Below are 16,285 nucleotides of genomic sequence, written 5' to 3'. Positions count from 1 at the left end.
TTCAGAACTTGAAACATGGTGTTTGGAACAAGAAAAATGCATTTCTTTAATGAGTGGTTGGGTGGATCCAGAACTCTCAAAAACACACTACTGAGATAATAAAAAAATATTTGTCAATAAATTTGAAATAAAATTGTTTATGCCGGAATATGGTAATAACCAAAGGATACAAAAAAAAATATTTCAACCAAAAACTGACGCACAGATCAACGGATTACCGGTGACGTAAAAACTTTTTTGAACCACTTTCGTGAGACTGGTTTAATTAAGAGGAAAGAACAAAAAAAAAAAAACAGATGCAAAATTTGCATAATATTCTGAGCAGATGCTGAAATTAGTTTTTGGTTATCTTTAGTTAAGCTTTGATTTTTTATATACCAATTTTAATTGTTATACTAAAAATAGATTCATATTTGATGATTTTAGCCAAAATTAATATTATTTAAAGCAAATTTAAAAACCAATACTTTTACTTTATAGAGCAAATAAAAAGAAAAGAAGGGGAAAGAAAATGTGAACTCAAGAGTTAGGAGCTTATTTTATTTCAAATCAGGAAATTCTTTTTATTCTCTATTAGTCCATTGAAATGTTACATTAACCTTGAATTTGGGTAGGACAAGATTTTTTTGTTTTGATGTGTAGAAGAGGTTAATGTGAGTATACAATCTAGTTTTCGGGGTTGAAAGCCCCCCTATTTGGCCGCCATCTTGGAAAAAGTGGTGTAAACTGTTTTTTATCGAGATCTTGCGAACCGTATGTCCCACAAAAAAATTGTCAACATCGTTTTTGTAGATAATTTATTTTTCTATAATTTTGAATAAGGTATTTTTTTCTGTAAAACTGAAAATAAGAAAGTTATCAGACCTATGATGGTAGCCGATCGGAAAAATATCCGATCGGAGAAAAGTTCCGATCGGAAGATTTTTGTATTCACGGTACCCGAATTTGAGGAGAGAAATTATTCCAATTTTTTTGGTTTTTATATTTTTCGGATAATTTTTCACGTTTAATTTTCTATCAGGAAGAATCGGAAAGAAAAAAAAGCATAAAGCACAACGAGTCTCAAATATTTTGACAGTTCACTGCATAGCATCGCATGTATTTTAAATTTTCAACGCACCTAAGATTTTTTTTCGTACATCTGTCCGATTTTACTGTCGGAAGGGTTAAAATCATATGAAAATTGAAAAATTCGTACAAATCGGATAAAATTTTCTTCCGATCGGCTACCATCATAGGGCTGTATACTTCAAAATAGATGTACATTTTCAAGAAAAAAATCTTTAAGGGGCTATAACTTTTTTTCTACAACTTTTATTGAAAAAATACTCATGACAATTTTTAAAGATCATTTAATTTCCAACAATTTAATGTGCTCATTTTGCAGATTTCGTTTATATAAAGCTGATGCAATGGTTTCACAAAAAAAGGTAACAATTTATTTTCGTACTTTTATACAGGGTGAATCAGGAGCAATGTGCCAAAAAGCTAGAGCTTGTAGGTTGGGTCGAGACAAGAACAAAATCGTATTAGAGGGTATCTATTCCCCTCCGTTTAGCAGGGAGGGGCAATTTAAAAAAAAATTGACTTAATTTGGAAAAAAATTATCAAAAATCAACGGTAACACCTACAATGACGTGCTATACCTTTTTGTAAAGCCAAAACTCTAGTTTCTTATAAAAATTTTAAACAAAGCCATTTTATGGCACAGTTTTTGAAGAAATAATTTTGAAAATCAAAATTTAAAAAAAAAATCGGAAACAAAAATTTTAAACTAATTTTTTTTTTCAAAATTGTATGTATTTAAGTACTATTTTAGTTTTTAAAATACGATTCTCTTATTTATTTAAAAAAAAAAATTGAAAACCGAATTAAAAAATATCTTGTCAATTTCAAGAAATTAACAAAAAACCAAATTTATTTTTTTCTAAAAAAAAACCTCTTTATTTTCTGTTTTTAGGTTTTTCTATTTCGGTTTAAAAATAATATAAATAAATTATAGAAAAATAAATTATCTACAAAAACGATGTTGACAATTTTTTTGTGGGACATACGGTTCGCAAGATATCGATAAAAAACAGTTTACACCACTTTTTCCAAGATGGCGGCCAAATGGGGGGGCTTTCAACCCCGAAAACTAGATTGTATACTCACATTAACCTCTTCTACACATCAAAACAAAAAAATCTTGTCCTACCCAAAATGCAAGGTTCGGTCAAAATTTTGTAACATTTCAATGGACTATATGGGGACTTCCCCAAAAGAATTGAAGAATAATTTGAAATACTTTTTTTTTGGGATGTTTTTTAACAGAAGCATTCACTGATTGGTATACAAAGTTGACTGTTAGCTGTTGTTGTATTTAATTTTTACGATCCTTATCTGTGAAGGTCAAGTATTGTTCTATATATTCACTTCTAATCAATGACTAATTTTTTCATTTAAATGCACGACAGTAATTATCATGACCATTCCCAATAAACAGATTTTAATTAAAATATTTAAATGGAATTGGAAAGTAAGCAATGTTTACCATAGCATAGATCGTTTGAGTTTTTGTTTTCTAATAAATTATGCGTGGGTCTTTATCAATTTGCAAAGAACTTTAAAAAAAAATTCTAATTGAATTGTAAATTTTTGCTATCTTTGAAAGTAATCAAACTATTTAATTTAAAGTTCTGCCCATGTTTTGCATTTCTAAATAGCAACATACTCGTTAAAGGAAAAACATGACGTGAATTTAAATTTCAATAAATGCGACTTATGAAAACCACAGAATCAAGTCTTTGTGTTAAGGTTTCCCATTATAATAAATTTTTCCTTTTGTCTATTGATTTAGTAAACTAAGACCATTTTATGGAACATTTAATATGCAAAAACCAGAGATACCCAAAAGAGATGAGAAACTTCTGACGTCATACGGGTTTGCCTACAAGCTGCTTTAGACATTTTTGGATAAGTATGCGTGAAAAAATACACATTTTTGGCTTAGTATGCGTGGAAAATCGTACATTTTTGCTTAGGTGTGCGTAAAAACACCGTGGCTACACTATGTGTGTTTTTCACATTTATTCACGAATACAAAAGAGATTACAACAACACGAAATAAACAAATGGGTTTTGGGGGGTAAAACGTACGAAAGTTTCCCATCTCCTTTGGGTATCTCTGGCAAAAACCGTTCTTCAATTTTATGGCTATAATCCAATCGAGTCAAAGAATATTTAGAAGATCTCGTGGAAAAGTACAATGGACGGTAATTTTTTCCTAGTGACTTACTATTCCCAGCTCCCACATTTTATATTAATTTTAACCAGACATATCGTGTTAAACACCTTTCGCTCTCAGCGAACACAAAGTAAAAAAATATAGCACAACAACTGAAGCGCGTCGCGTCAAATCTAATGACAAAATTATTAAAAAAAAAAAAATAGGTATCTGATAGTCTTCTTGTGGGTAGTATAGCACGCGCCAATAATTGTATTTTTATTATGGTTTTAATGGTTTTTAATATAATTTTTTTTATTTGTTGTGGTGTTTTTTCTCCGAATTTGATGAAAATTAGTTTCTTTGTTGCTATTTTTTTTTTTTTTTAATTCAGGTTAGGTAACAACAATTTTAATTTCAATGGTTCAATTGAGAAGAAAGAACTAAACAAAAAAAAAGAAGGTGCGCAATTTGCATAATGTTTTGCTGAACTGAACTGAAATTAGTTTTTTGGTTTTCTTTTGTTATGTTTTGAATTTTTCTATGCGAATTTTAAATTGCTGTTCTAATAGCCCCATTAACATTTGACCGAATAATAAAAAATTCTTGCGAAAATAAAATTGTTGCAGATAATGTTGTTGGTTTTAGCTGGAATTAAAAAGTCGTATGTTGTAGATATAGCTACCTCCATGAGATAATAGATTTTGCCTCAACAAAGAAAATTTATTGCAGAAGTGGAATGATTTTTATAAAACGATAAAGTACAAAAGTATATCTATAAGAGAAAGCTAAAGTTAATTTGAATTAAATGCATAAGGATCTTATACTCCTTGACAAGTTTTATGAAAATCAAATGATAACAAAACGCACAAAATTGATCATTTTTCTAATAATTTCAATAATTTTGTCCGTAATTCTGATCTCTAAGACATCAACAAAGTGCGATGTGTATTTATCGATGATTGACCTTAAATATAACAAAATCGCAACAAGTTTTCATATTAACATATTAATTATAAATCTAATAAATAAATTGTTGGCTTTAATTTAATTTAAAGTTTCTGTTTTTGTTTTCCAGTTTAATTTTAAATTTTAAAAATAAAAATATTATAATAAGAAACAAAAGTCTTCAAAATATTTTAACTTGGAAACAATCTTTTCGTTGAAAAAACCAAAATTTTTATATTTTTTTTTTCAACAAATTTTTTAACAATTTTTTTTTTAAATTTTATTAAATTAAGCATTCAACAATGTTACAACTGTTAAATTATTCAAATTTAATTGGACCGGATTACTTAAAGAACACGTAAGGTTAATTTGTAGGTACCAAAAAAGGCATGTTTTCGTAGATTTTTTGTGACAATAAAGTAAATATCTACATTGAATTATGACATTCGAAGGATATCCAAAATTTCAAAAGGATCAATGAAGTAGTTTTAAATTTGAAAGTTTTAAAATTCTGATATAATATTTTTGATTTTTATGCATTTAGTACAAAAAATAAAAATTTTATATGTACAAAAATTTAAGACGATCATCATTTTTTCGTTTTTTGTTAAGTATATTGTTTCTATTTTTTAGATAATGTAATATTTTTAGATGCATATTTCTATCTCCATCGAAATTTTATTGCGAAACCAAATATGCCTTAAGCCTTACTGGCAATTTCTTTCAAATAAAACAAAAATCATGAAAATCGAAAAGTCCAAACTCAATTTAAAAATAGTTTTTTTTTGCAAGAAAAAATGCTAAGTTTTCCAAAAACTATATGTAAAACACATATTTATTTTAACTTACTGTGCAAAAGATATAGTTTTTAATTATTTTAAATGCCATTGAAAATAGCTAAAGCATTTAATCATATAATTAAAAAAAAAGATTATTCAATAAATTATAATTATTTTTTTCTAAGAAATTTCATAAAATTTGTAAATAAATGTAAATTTTTTTTATACAAAAATTTCAAAAAAGTTTGCATATGCATTTTTAAGAAATAACAAGAATTAAAAATAAAAGTTCAAAAGAAATCCTAATTATTTTTATTTTTGTTTCTTTTTTTTATTTCCAAAAATACAGTTTTTGAAAATTTTGTTAAACTTAAATATTTCAGTTACTTAAGCGGATTACAAATCTAAAAGAGTATTTATTGCAAATACACAAAAGTTACTTTCAAAAAAACATTTAGGTATTGAAAATAAAAATATTTTGCATTGAAAATATTTTTTTAGTGCAATTCAAAATAAGTTGCATTAAAAAAAAAATTTTTATATTTTTTATAATATTCATCGAAATTCTGGAAATTTCAGCTTAAATATCACCGACACACGAAAAAAAAAGTGTCATGGACTTAAAATTCAAATTCAGCGTTCTACCAGGAACGCTGTCCGCTGCATTTTGAGAAAAATGCAAAAAAAAAAACTCAAGAAAAGTCATAAAAATTCAAACAAAATGCAGTCACAGCTCAAAACTGGAAGGTGACCGGGCTGAACGGACTTGAAAATCGGATTCAGCGTGACCAAAAACATATAGAAAGATAGGTCTGGTTCCTGGTACCTACATGACACTTTTTTTTTGTGTGCCGGTGTATTTAATTTGAAATAGTTTAAAAGGAGCATAGCATATTTTTAAATAAGTAGAAACAAAATGTATTGACTTTTTTTGTAATGAAAATATTATTATTTTCTTTTTTTTTCAATTTACTGACAAAGAATTTTTTTTATAAATTTTTAATCGCATTCTAGGACCTAATCCACATCAATAAGATTTTCCTGATACCAAAATTTCCGGTACCAAAATTTTTAAATAAATAAAAAAATCTTAAGCCCCTATGATAAACTTTTTTTTTTGTTCCAAATATTTTTAATTGATTTTATTTATTATCGACTGCAACCAAAAGTCGAAACTCAGTTCTGTTACAGATTAACGTAAAGAATACTAAAATCATTGACTTTCAAAACGTTTAAACCTCAATAACAATAAAATAATAAGAACATTAGTTTTGAAATTTTTAATTTAACTATTTAACTATTTTTAAGAAAATAAATAATTTATCTAACTTAATAAAATTGTATGTTGTTTTCGAAACATTCCTATTATTTTAAATGCTTTATATTTTAAAGTGACCTTTCTATTTTAATCATTTCACTATTAATAGCTGTGCATGCGTAACAGTTGTTATTTAAAATAAAAATATCCTATTAGTCTAAATTAAAAACAAAATTCGAAAAATTTAAAACACGTAAATAAATCAATTAAAAATCATTTCCCTTAAACATCAACTTTGTTTACCTGTTTGCAAAATCTCCGTAAAACCACACAATTAAAACAAATTAAATCAAAAAATCGGTTCAGAATTTCACAACTTATCATAAAGCAAAATCACAAAATTAAACAACTAAACTTGTTTTAAACCATCACACAAAATAAACAAAAGTTAAATAATAAAAACAGCATCAATAGCAGAGTAAAAAGTCCTCTTAAATTAATAAACGATTGTTGTCAAACACTTTTTAAATTTATTTTTGTTTTTTTTTTATCAAATTCAATATAACAAAAAAAAAAATTAACACAAATCTCACTCAGGAGATAAACTTAATTTGCAAAAAAAAAGTTAAATGAAGTGCATTAATTGTGACACTATGTATTACCACTATGGGAATTATTTATAAAAAAGCGCCAATATTATTTTAAGTTAAACTATTTATCAGATTGATAATATTAACTCTTCAAAACTTTATAAAAGAAGAATTGAGACTTCAAGAGATCCTTGTGTCGCGGATGGGGAGGCTTGTTTCAATGAAACTGATTTTGCTAGAACATCAACTTTTATATAAGCTCCGATGTAAATCATCAACCCGCCAAATAAAAAAAAAAAAATAATATAAAACCGCGATAAGATACTTGTTTTTTTTTTTCTTTCGATGAGGCGTTGAGCAGTACCGGTGGTGCCGTGCCGGTGTGGTGCTGCACAACTATAAGTATAAAGTATCTCAATTTCTACAAACTACAGACACGGTAGTCATAGCCTCTAGTGACGGTGATAGCGATACCAAAAGCTTAATTGCATAGTGTGTTCATGTAGAAAGTAGTATGGGGGAACTGACGGAAGCTTAGAGGGCGGCTTAAGGCATGATGCTGTAGCTGTTGATGGTGACGAATCGCACTGATAATCTTGAGAAAATCTTCTGTGTTGATGTTAGACATCGGTATACCGTATATTGCGATATCAAAAGCGCGCGCCGTGTTGTTGATGTCATGTGAATCTGAATCTGGTGATAGTTCTTAGCTTTTGGAAGTTTCCATACGACTAAGCTGTTACTATAGTATAATCAATGCACGGCATCACTTCGATTAAACTATGTAGGTAGGTATATAATTTTCTGAATGTGAAGAAGATACATATCAAGTATTTCACCATAATTGTTGGAAAGACTTTTTAAATTTTTGAACGAGACTGCGTGACAATGACACGTCATGTCCATGTGCTATTAACAATTGAATTTCGGTGTTTCTTTACACTTTAAAAAAAAAAGTCATAAAGTTTCATAAGTAGTAAGTTCAGGTTTGTAAGGTGGAGTAATTCAAATTTCGCGTTTGAACTTTTTCTTATTATTCACAATTCCTTTAAAGTTTTTTCATGATGAAAATTACAAAAAAATTACAAAAAAAAGTGGTTGTCTGTAAAGCCGGTTTACGGACTATGATTTTACGTGCGATAACGCCATTCATAAGAAAACAGGTTGTGTGCTTTTATAAAAATAAAAAAATAAAAAAATCTTAAAATTATTTATTTGTCAACTTTCTTAATATAAAGATTAAGACCTTACTAATCTGTATGTTTTGTAGAAAAACGGAATAACTTTATTCATCATTTACAAGAAAAAGCTAAAAAAAATACCTTTTTTTTCTTTTCTCTTTATATCAATTTTTTTATATGAAAAGCTTACAAAAAAATTACACCATTAAAAAGTTAAATATTTTTCTGAGGAATTAAGCCATATTTAAATTTTTAAATGCGTAAAAGGTATGATAATAATTTATTGAAAACAATCATTTTTCATGAAAAAAAAAATGAAAAAATCAAACTTTTTTTCTTGTAATCAAATCCATTTTTTTATATGACAAATTTTATATCATCTAAAAGATTATTATTTCACTTTTTATAAGACGCTTCAATCATATTTCTACGATGCCTACAAAAAAAGTAAGATTTTTTTAAAGCCAACCATGTCAAAATTTCAAACTGAGAATACGGTAGGAAAGAGGTTTTTTTCAAAATTCATATTTCGAAACGCAGACCCTTAAAAAAATCCGTAACAGACCCCTAATCTTTTTTTTATTATCTTTTGAATGGAATTTTTAAAAATGTCAAAACAAAATTCTCCTACCTATAATAACTAGTTTGTCAAAGGTGTACCTCATGTTTTAGTATAAAAAAAACTTTAAGAATTTTTTCAATGGGCACGTTCAAGAAATATTAGGGACTAGATATTTAGGCAACGTCATTTTCCGAACGGAAATTTGAGCAAATTGACTAAATTAGTTTGGATACGCCATTATTGTCAAATTTCAAAATTTACTTGAAAATTTTAGAGAGCGCATGGGGCAGACACCAAATTTCAATTCACTTTAATATTAGTTACAACCGATAATGCACTTTTCACTCGTTTTTCACACAAATAGATTTAATTCTGCTACCGTAATTCTATAATTAAAAATAATCAGCTGTCATGTTGACAAAAAAAACTTTCCTAAATATATACATAGGTAAAATTTTCTTGCCTAACTTTCCAGTCAGCTTTCCAACGTTTCTGAACCTGCCCAATATCTACCGTTATCAGCTTTAAAATAAGTTTATCAATCGACTTAAAAAAAAATTCAACTTTCTACAACTACGCATTTACAAAATAGCCACTTTTTTGCAATATTGTGTTACCCCTATTTACCCTATTAAGTGATATAATTTTTAAAAATCCTTCATTAGTATTTAACCTTAGGTTATTATTTTTTAAATAAGCTATAGAAAATTTTTGTATCTCTAATAGTTAATTTTGAATTGAAATTTTTGCCGCACTGCTAAAAGTTTAAGGTGGAACGGGAGAAAATGGCGTTACTTTTTCGTGGATGCTGCCATGGTTCATCGATTTATTAGACGTTATCACGTCAAAAAATTCAAAATCAATCGACATCTTCAGTTTTTAGTAGTTTGAGATTTTGAAGACCAGTTTTTCCAACTTTAACAATCAGTGCTTTTATTTGAACATCAAGAAATATCAGAAACCTATAAAGTTGGACATTTAATTTGGGATACAAACTTTAAAAAATCACAGGTATTAATATTATTTTTTATTTAAACTAAAACTTGATTAAAATTACATATTTTCACATTTTTTTAAAATTAAGTTTTAAGTTAAATTAAAAATATTAGTAATAACAGCGATTTTTTAGAGTTGGGATCTGCCTAAATTGGATTAATGGAACTGCACCCCTTTTGATGCAAGGTCCTCAATTCTGAGCAAGAAGGCGATGACGTCACAGCACAGCAAACTGTCAAAAATCATATCTTGTTTTCTGTTTATCATATCAAATATATTCCTTCATTATGAATTCCAGCATTGACTCAGCTAATAGAGATCAGAATTTTTGGGTTTAACTTGGGTGTAACTCTGATACGAGGAAGAAGGAAGGTAAGAGTTAAGACATAATGTTGGGGTTTCAAAAAGGGATGGAGATTGAAATGCCTTCCCTGGAATTCAAACAGCATATTATCTTTCCAAATTGCAAAGCAGATGAATTGGTCTAATTAAAACGTTATTTTGGATGTCCTTCTTCGGAATATCTTTAAAGTAGCCCCTTTGTAATGAAATTGAAGTTGTTGACGAGTATGAAAAGGTAATATTTTTAAGGTAGATATCTTATCAGTTTCTTGAGACAAGTGCTGGTGCTAGTGCTAGTGTTAAGCTCTGTTGGTGAAATTCAGTTTAAAACGCAGCAAAAGTTAAAATAATCATTTTTATCAAAAAAACAATACCGACTTCCATTGATCAAAACTGCATTTAATGGTTTTTCTCATAGTTTCTATAGCAATAACTTGACGAAATTTAAATGGGACCACACTGCAGCCACCAGCTTTCCAATATAAAAAGAATTATAAAAATTGGTTCACTTAGTCCAATGTTATGAGGTAACAAACATAAAAAAAAAAAAAAATTGAAAGTCGGTAAAAAATACTCAAAATTAATCGATAAACTTAATATGTATTTACTTTACAGCAGCAGGTTACACAAGAACTCTATAAATCTGCACTTTCTTTTCTCTCAGTGTAAAAATTCGGTTTCTATACCACAGAAGATTATAATCGTCTTTAAATTTGTATGAAATATTCATGTGGTAGTATGTTCTAGAATGAATCAACAAAATCACAATTATTGTTGTTGACGGAATTGAATTGAAAAAAAAATACAATTCCAAAAATGATTTCGAATATAATGAGAATCCCGTTTATTTGTAATTTTTAGTGGAGGCGCGACTTGACTTTATAATTCGTCTCCTTTTCGCCGTTCGTAACCAATAGGAGTCGTATTATGAATATTTGCAAACAAAAATTCAAAAATTAACAAAGTGTTAAGTGGTATTATAACTTCTCAAAACTCAGAAAGATAAACAAATAAAGCAATTAAATAACTTTATTTGCATTCAAGTTGCATTTTTGTTGAAATTCATTTGACACGTTCCCGATAGAAGGTAAATACAAATAACAAAAATTGTAGAACAGAAGTTAGTGATTATAGTATTCTATTATTTTTATTATTATTGATAAAAGCAATGTTCTACGTGACACGTGCTTTTGTTGATATTTATTGAATATGAAATTGGTTAAAGTGAATATTATAATATGCAGAAAAATTCCCATAGGCAATCAAGGTCAAGTCGTTTATACATAGGTACCAAACTAACCAATTATTGAGATACATAAATATTATCTTTTACATATTTATATTTGTTAATACGAGTAAATATATCAATGTGATTTTCTTTTGCAACAATTAAATTTTGCTGTCGGTCTTGGTTTATGAAAGTTGATTTAAAAAAAAAAAAAAAGTAAATGAACTGCTTTATAAGAATTAAATCAAGTTTAACTTTAGTTCAAAATAGTCCGAAAACAAATATAATTTTTTCCACAGTAATTTTAAATGATGACTCTGTGAAAAAGAAAGAATACAAATTGTTAAAGGGTTAATATCAGAATACATTTTTAATTTTATTTTCTCCATTTTTTAATTACTCTTATTTAAAAAAAAGAGTGTGTGTACACATACACATGTACACGCGGCTGAAGTTATACTTCTCATTCAGTATATATAAATGAATTTCATTTGATATTTTTAATTTCTATTATTAAATTAATTAATCCACACCTTGTTTTTTAAATTTTTATCAAGTGAACAATAAATTAATTCTTTCATCCTCCTTGCGTCCATGTAGTTTTCAATTTAATCTGTGAAATTTACTCATGTTGTGCGGTTCAGAACGTACGGTATATGCTTAACGAAAGTAAATAAATTGCGCATAAAATATGCTATATGGTAATTTTATGAGGATTGTGTGTGCTTCAGCACTAGTATTAGCAATATGCAACTTGCAGTGTTGCTGCAAAGCTCAAAAGTGAGCTGAGCTCAGCTCGCAGCTCAGTTCAAATTTTGAACTAGCTCACTTTTGAGCTATGTACCATAGCTCAACTCATTTGAGCTAAGCTGAAAGTGAGTTGAGCTGATGGTTGAGCTGAGCTGTTGGGTGAGCTGAGCTGTCGGTGAGCTGAGCTGTTGGGTGAGCTAAGGTAAAGTGAGCTGAGCTGAGCTGTGATGGGTGAGAGGATAAATTGATTTTTATTTTTAAAATATAATGAAATATGAAGATATTTTAAACTTTTATATAACACCATAGCTTAAGATGTTTGGTTCTAGTTATTAATGGAATTATTTTAACACATAGATATTTTTATATATAAGACAGATAATTTTTCGTGATCTTTTCTTTTGGTGTTTTTGATAGGTAGTAAATATATTTCTATTTTTTTAGTAAAATATTTCTTTTTTTATCATAAAAAAAAAATTCCGGTACAATCCGGTTTTTCGACTTTTTTCAAAATTCCGAGAAAATCGGTTTCGAAAGTTGGGGTAAATTTTTTTTTCGAAAAATCCCCGAATCTTTGAACGCTCCTGGAAGCTAAACCGCTTGAGAACAATTTTTGGGAGTGATGCCAAATGATAGCTTGTGTCATGGGCCTACGCTTTGCACATTGTCAGATTTTTAAAAAATCGCCTTCTATGTTAAACCGCCACATCATGCCTATTTTTTCAGAATCGTGCCTATTTTTTTTTTTACTTTTAAGTTCTCCCGGTTTGAGAACGCGTGGACCTACAGGGATGGGAATTGTACCCAAATGTAGGTTTAAGTCCCCGCTACCTTTCGGCATCAAAAAATTTTATTTTCATTTTCTTCAAAATTCAGCGATATAGGCGTTGGAACGCTTTGATCTAGAGACAGGGGAGTGGTGCCATATGAAAGCTTATATTCTCAGCTAGCCGATAGTGGTATAATCCGGTTTTTCGATTTTTTTCAAAATTCCGAGAAAATCGCGTTTGAAAGTTGGGGTAAAATTTTTTTTCGAAAAAACCCCGAATCTTTGAACGCTCCTGGAAGCTAAACCGCTTGAGAGCAATTTTTGGGAGTGATGCCAAATGATAGCTTGTGTCATGGGCCTACGCTTTGTACAATGTCAGATTTTTAAAAAATCGCCTTCCATGTTAAACCGCCACATCATGCCTATTTTTTCAGAATCGTGCCTATTTTTTTTTTTACTTTTAAGTTCTCCCGGTTTGAGAACGCGTGTACCTACAGGAATGAGAGTTGTACCCAAATGTAGGTTAGAGTCCCCGCTACCTTTTGGCATAAAAAAATGTTTTTCATTTTCCTCAAAATTCCGAGATATAGGCGTTGGAATTTGGGGCGCTGTCTTTCAGTTCAGCTCAAATGAGCTACCTATCTCAAATTGAGGTACCTAGCTCAAATTTGAGCTGAGCTGTGAGCTGAGCTGAAATGTGAGCTTTTTGCAACCCTGGCAACTTGCCACACGGAAATTACCACATGCAACTTGCCACGTACGACTTGCCACATTCAACTTGCCACATGAAACATGTAACTTGCAACGTGTTGTGTGTTTTATGTTTGCCGTACTGCGGCGTACTGCATTTTTAAATACTAAAGTACTGCCTACTCTAAAGGTGAAACGACAGCCCTGCTACCCAGGGTGATCGCGTCATAATCCCTTTGACATTCTTGTCAAAAAGTAAATTTTCATACCCACCCTCCCATAAGAAGTATAACTTCAAAAAGAAATCCAAAAGATACATAAATAATATCTTACCTGTATTCTCCTATAGTAAAAATATTAATTTCTCTCAAAATCAGACAAGTCGTTTGTAGTTCCACTTACACAATTAGTTGAATAGTTAACGCAGAAAGGAGCTACAGATTGATGATCCGAATTTAAATGGCGAAATATGAATCGTTTTCTCTGATATCGTTTTGCCCTAATTTTAACTAAATTTCTAGCTCCATATTTTCGAAACACCATTTCACATTTGCACGAGTTTTTATTTATATATCTATTATATATACTATGTAAAAAAAATGCACAACATTGTTCATTGTATTAAATTTATATGAATTCAAAGAATTTGATTTGAATAGTAGAGATAAAAATATACGAACAATTTCTAGAGATAAGAAAAAATCTATAAACAAATAGACTATGCAATTCACTTTGATTTTCAGCTGCGTGATCCAAGTGAAAGATTTCATTTGTTTTCTAGCTGATAAATCATTCATAATAATCAATCTTATTCATAACCAGCCTCTGAATTTGTAATATATATTTTATAACTTATTATCAAACATTTTATTTTGGAAGAAAAAACACTAAATTTTTATAATGTTTGATGAGAAAAATTCCAATCGATTGGTTCACTGCACATAAATTAAGTATCAATTTCATTATTGCGTGGTGTTAGATAGATGATTGCAAATATGTATTTTTTTTAACTACTTATGTAATGTTTAAGCAAATATTTCATCGATTTTATTATGACAAAGTGGCACAAGTAGAAATTAGACGATTCAGAAAAGCATTTCAAAATTAAAATTAATGTAACAGGGATGTCAGTTAAAATTTGCAACGACACTTTTTTACAAAAAGAAAACTAAAAGAAGTAAAAAAGTGCCGATTACACATATCTGGAGTATTTTTTAATACAGCTCTTGTATTAAAGCAATTTTCAATACAAAAATATGACATTTTAATACTTCCAAAATATTAAAATTATTTTTAATCTTTTTTGTATTAAATTTCAATATTTAAGTATTAAGTTTACTACTTGTAATACAAATTCTAATCTTGTATTGAATTTTAATACCGCTGTATTAAATTTTAACATTTTTGTATTACATTTTAATATATTGTATTACATTTTAATATAATGGTATTAAAATATAACACAAATCTATATTAAAAACTAGTGTAAAAAGTATTAAATTGTAATACAAGAATATTAAATTTTAATCAAACGACAGCAGCAGCAATTTTAAAAAAGAAAAAAAAATCCATTGTTTGAGGTACCTTTTTTTTAAAAAAATTAAATCAAAAATTGTAAATTTGTACTAATTTGAAGGCGCTTTGTGTTTTTCGAAGCAAAATGCATACATTGCAGATAAATTTTGAATGGCAGTAAGATTTTAAATGCCACAGTTTGTGAAACAGATAAAATATAGACAATAATATCACCATTATTATATTATTTATGATTAAAATTTATTTTTAGTAATAAAATTTGGAAAAGAATACATTTTATTAACTTTAAGTACATTTGGTATTGAATTGAAATATTTTGTATTATATTTTAATAAAATTCTTACGAGAAATTATTATAAAAAGATAAAATTTTAATATGCAGTACTTGAAATTTAATACAGTTGGTATTAAATCCTTATATAAACTGTATTATTTTTTAATACATTTTGTATTAACTAAAAAATTTTAATATTCGTCATTTATTAAATTTTAAAACATTTCTGGTGTAGACCTAGATATATGTAACCTAAAAAGTAAAAAAAAAAAAAATACTCCAAAATTTTTAACCGTGTAGAGCCTATTTACTACAAATTTCAGCGTGCAAAACAATACATTCAAAGCATTTATCGTATCTTGAGTTTTTTACTTTTTTCCATTTTTTAGTTTATACATTCTGATTAAAAACAGAAAAATTAGCTATACTCTCAACCGGAGATCTACAGGTACCTTGAAATAAAGCACATCGAAATTTGGATATTTTTCTAACACAAAGATGGGGCAACAAATTATATGGAATCAATATGAGACTAGTGTAAAATAAAAGCTGAAATATTCATTCATATTGTCTACTTTTTTCAACCAAATACATCAGTGGATTCAGGATTACTAGAGAAACAAGGTTTCTTCACTGAGCGAGTGTTGTAGAATTGAGAGAATGCTAGATTCAGCAACAACATTCCAGCCATTTGCAATGCAGAGTGGAAATGCAATGAGGAAATAGAAGACATAATTTAAAGGTGGCAAACGGAAGATGTAAACAGGACTTGATAAGATCTCCAACTTTGTCCTGAAAAAATTACACCAGTTAGTGATGAACTTTCCAGCAATATTCCTGACGAAGTGTAACAATGTCCGTTATTTCCCTCAAGTGGAAGCTTGTAAAATATGTCGCTATTGGTGAAAAAGGGCAACTTCTACTCCAACGGCTGAATAAATTCTCCAACGAAAAGAATAATTTCAGAATTCAGATACGAGAATGCAGTCTTTACTCGGATAAAGCACTCTACTTTCTACTAAACTCTTTTCCCAATGATATGGCTCTCTCGCTGAACTGTCACCAGATTAGGGTTTAGGAATATATTTTCTATCGCATCCTACCTACAATGTTATAATTCTTTACTTTAGTATAATCTCATGAAAGTAGTTTACAACTTCCAGGACCTCCACGCAGT

General features: G+C 28.7%; 1 protein-coding gene across 2 annotated transcripts in view; it reads right to left on the bottom strand.

The window, feature by feature from the left end:
• The window catches only part of LOC129910674 (uncharacterized), a 32,606-nt gene that overhangs the window by 11,383 nt on the left and 4,938 nt on the right, over positions 1–16,285 (bottom strand). Inside the window, exon 1 of one of the 2 annotated variants that reach the window (XM_055988143.1) lies at positions 6,494–7,077. The exons of the other annotated variant lie outside the window; for it this stretch is intronic. The gene's annotated coding sequence lies outside the window, so the exon portion shown is untranslated. Of the gene's footprint in view, positions 1–6,493; positions 7,078–16,285 lie in introns of those variants that run through there. 2 annotated transcript variants of the gene reach the window in all.

The sequence above is a fragment of the Episyrphus balteatus genome, chromosome 2 (genome assembly GCF_945859705.1).
Source record: "Episyrphus balteatus chromosome 2, idEpiBalt1.1, whole genome shotgun sequence".
Classification (NCBI taxonomy): domain Eukaryota; kingdom Metazoa; phylum Arthropoda; class Insecta; order Diptera; family Syrphidae; genus Episyrphus; species Episyrphus balteatus.
Note: the sequence above shows the minus strand (reverse complement) of the source record. Positions and strands in the feature narration are given on the sequence as shown.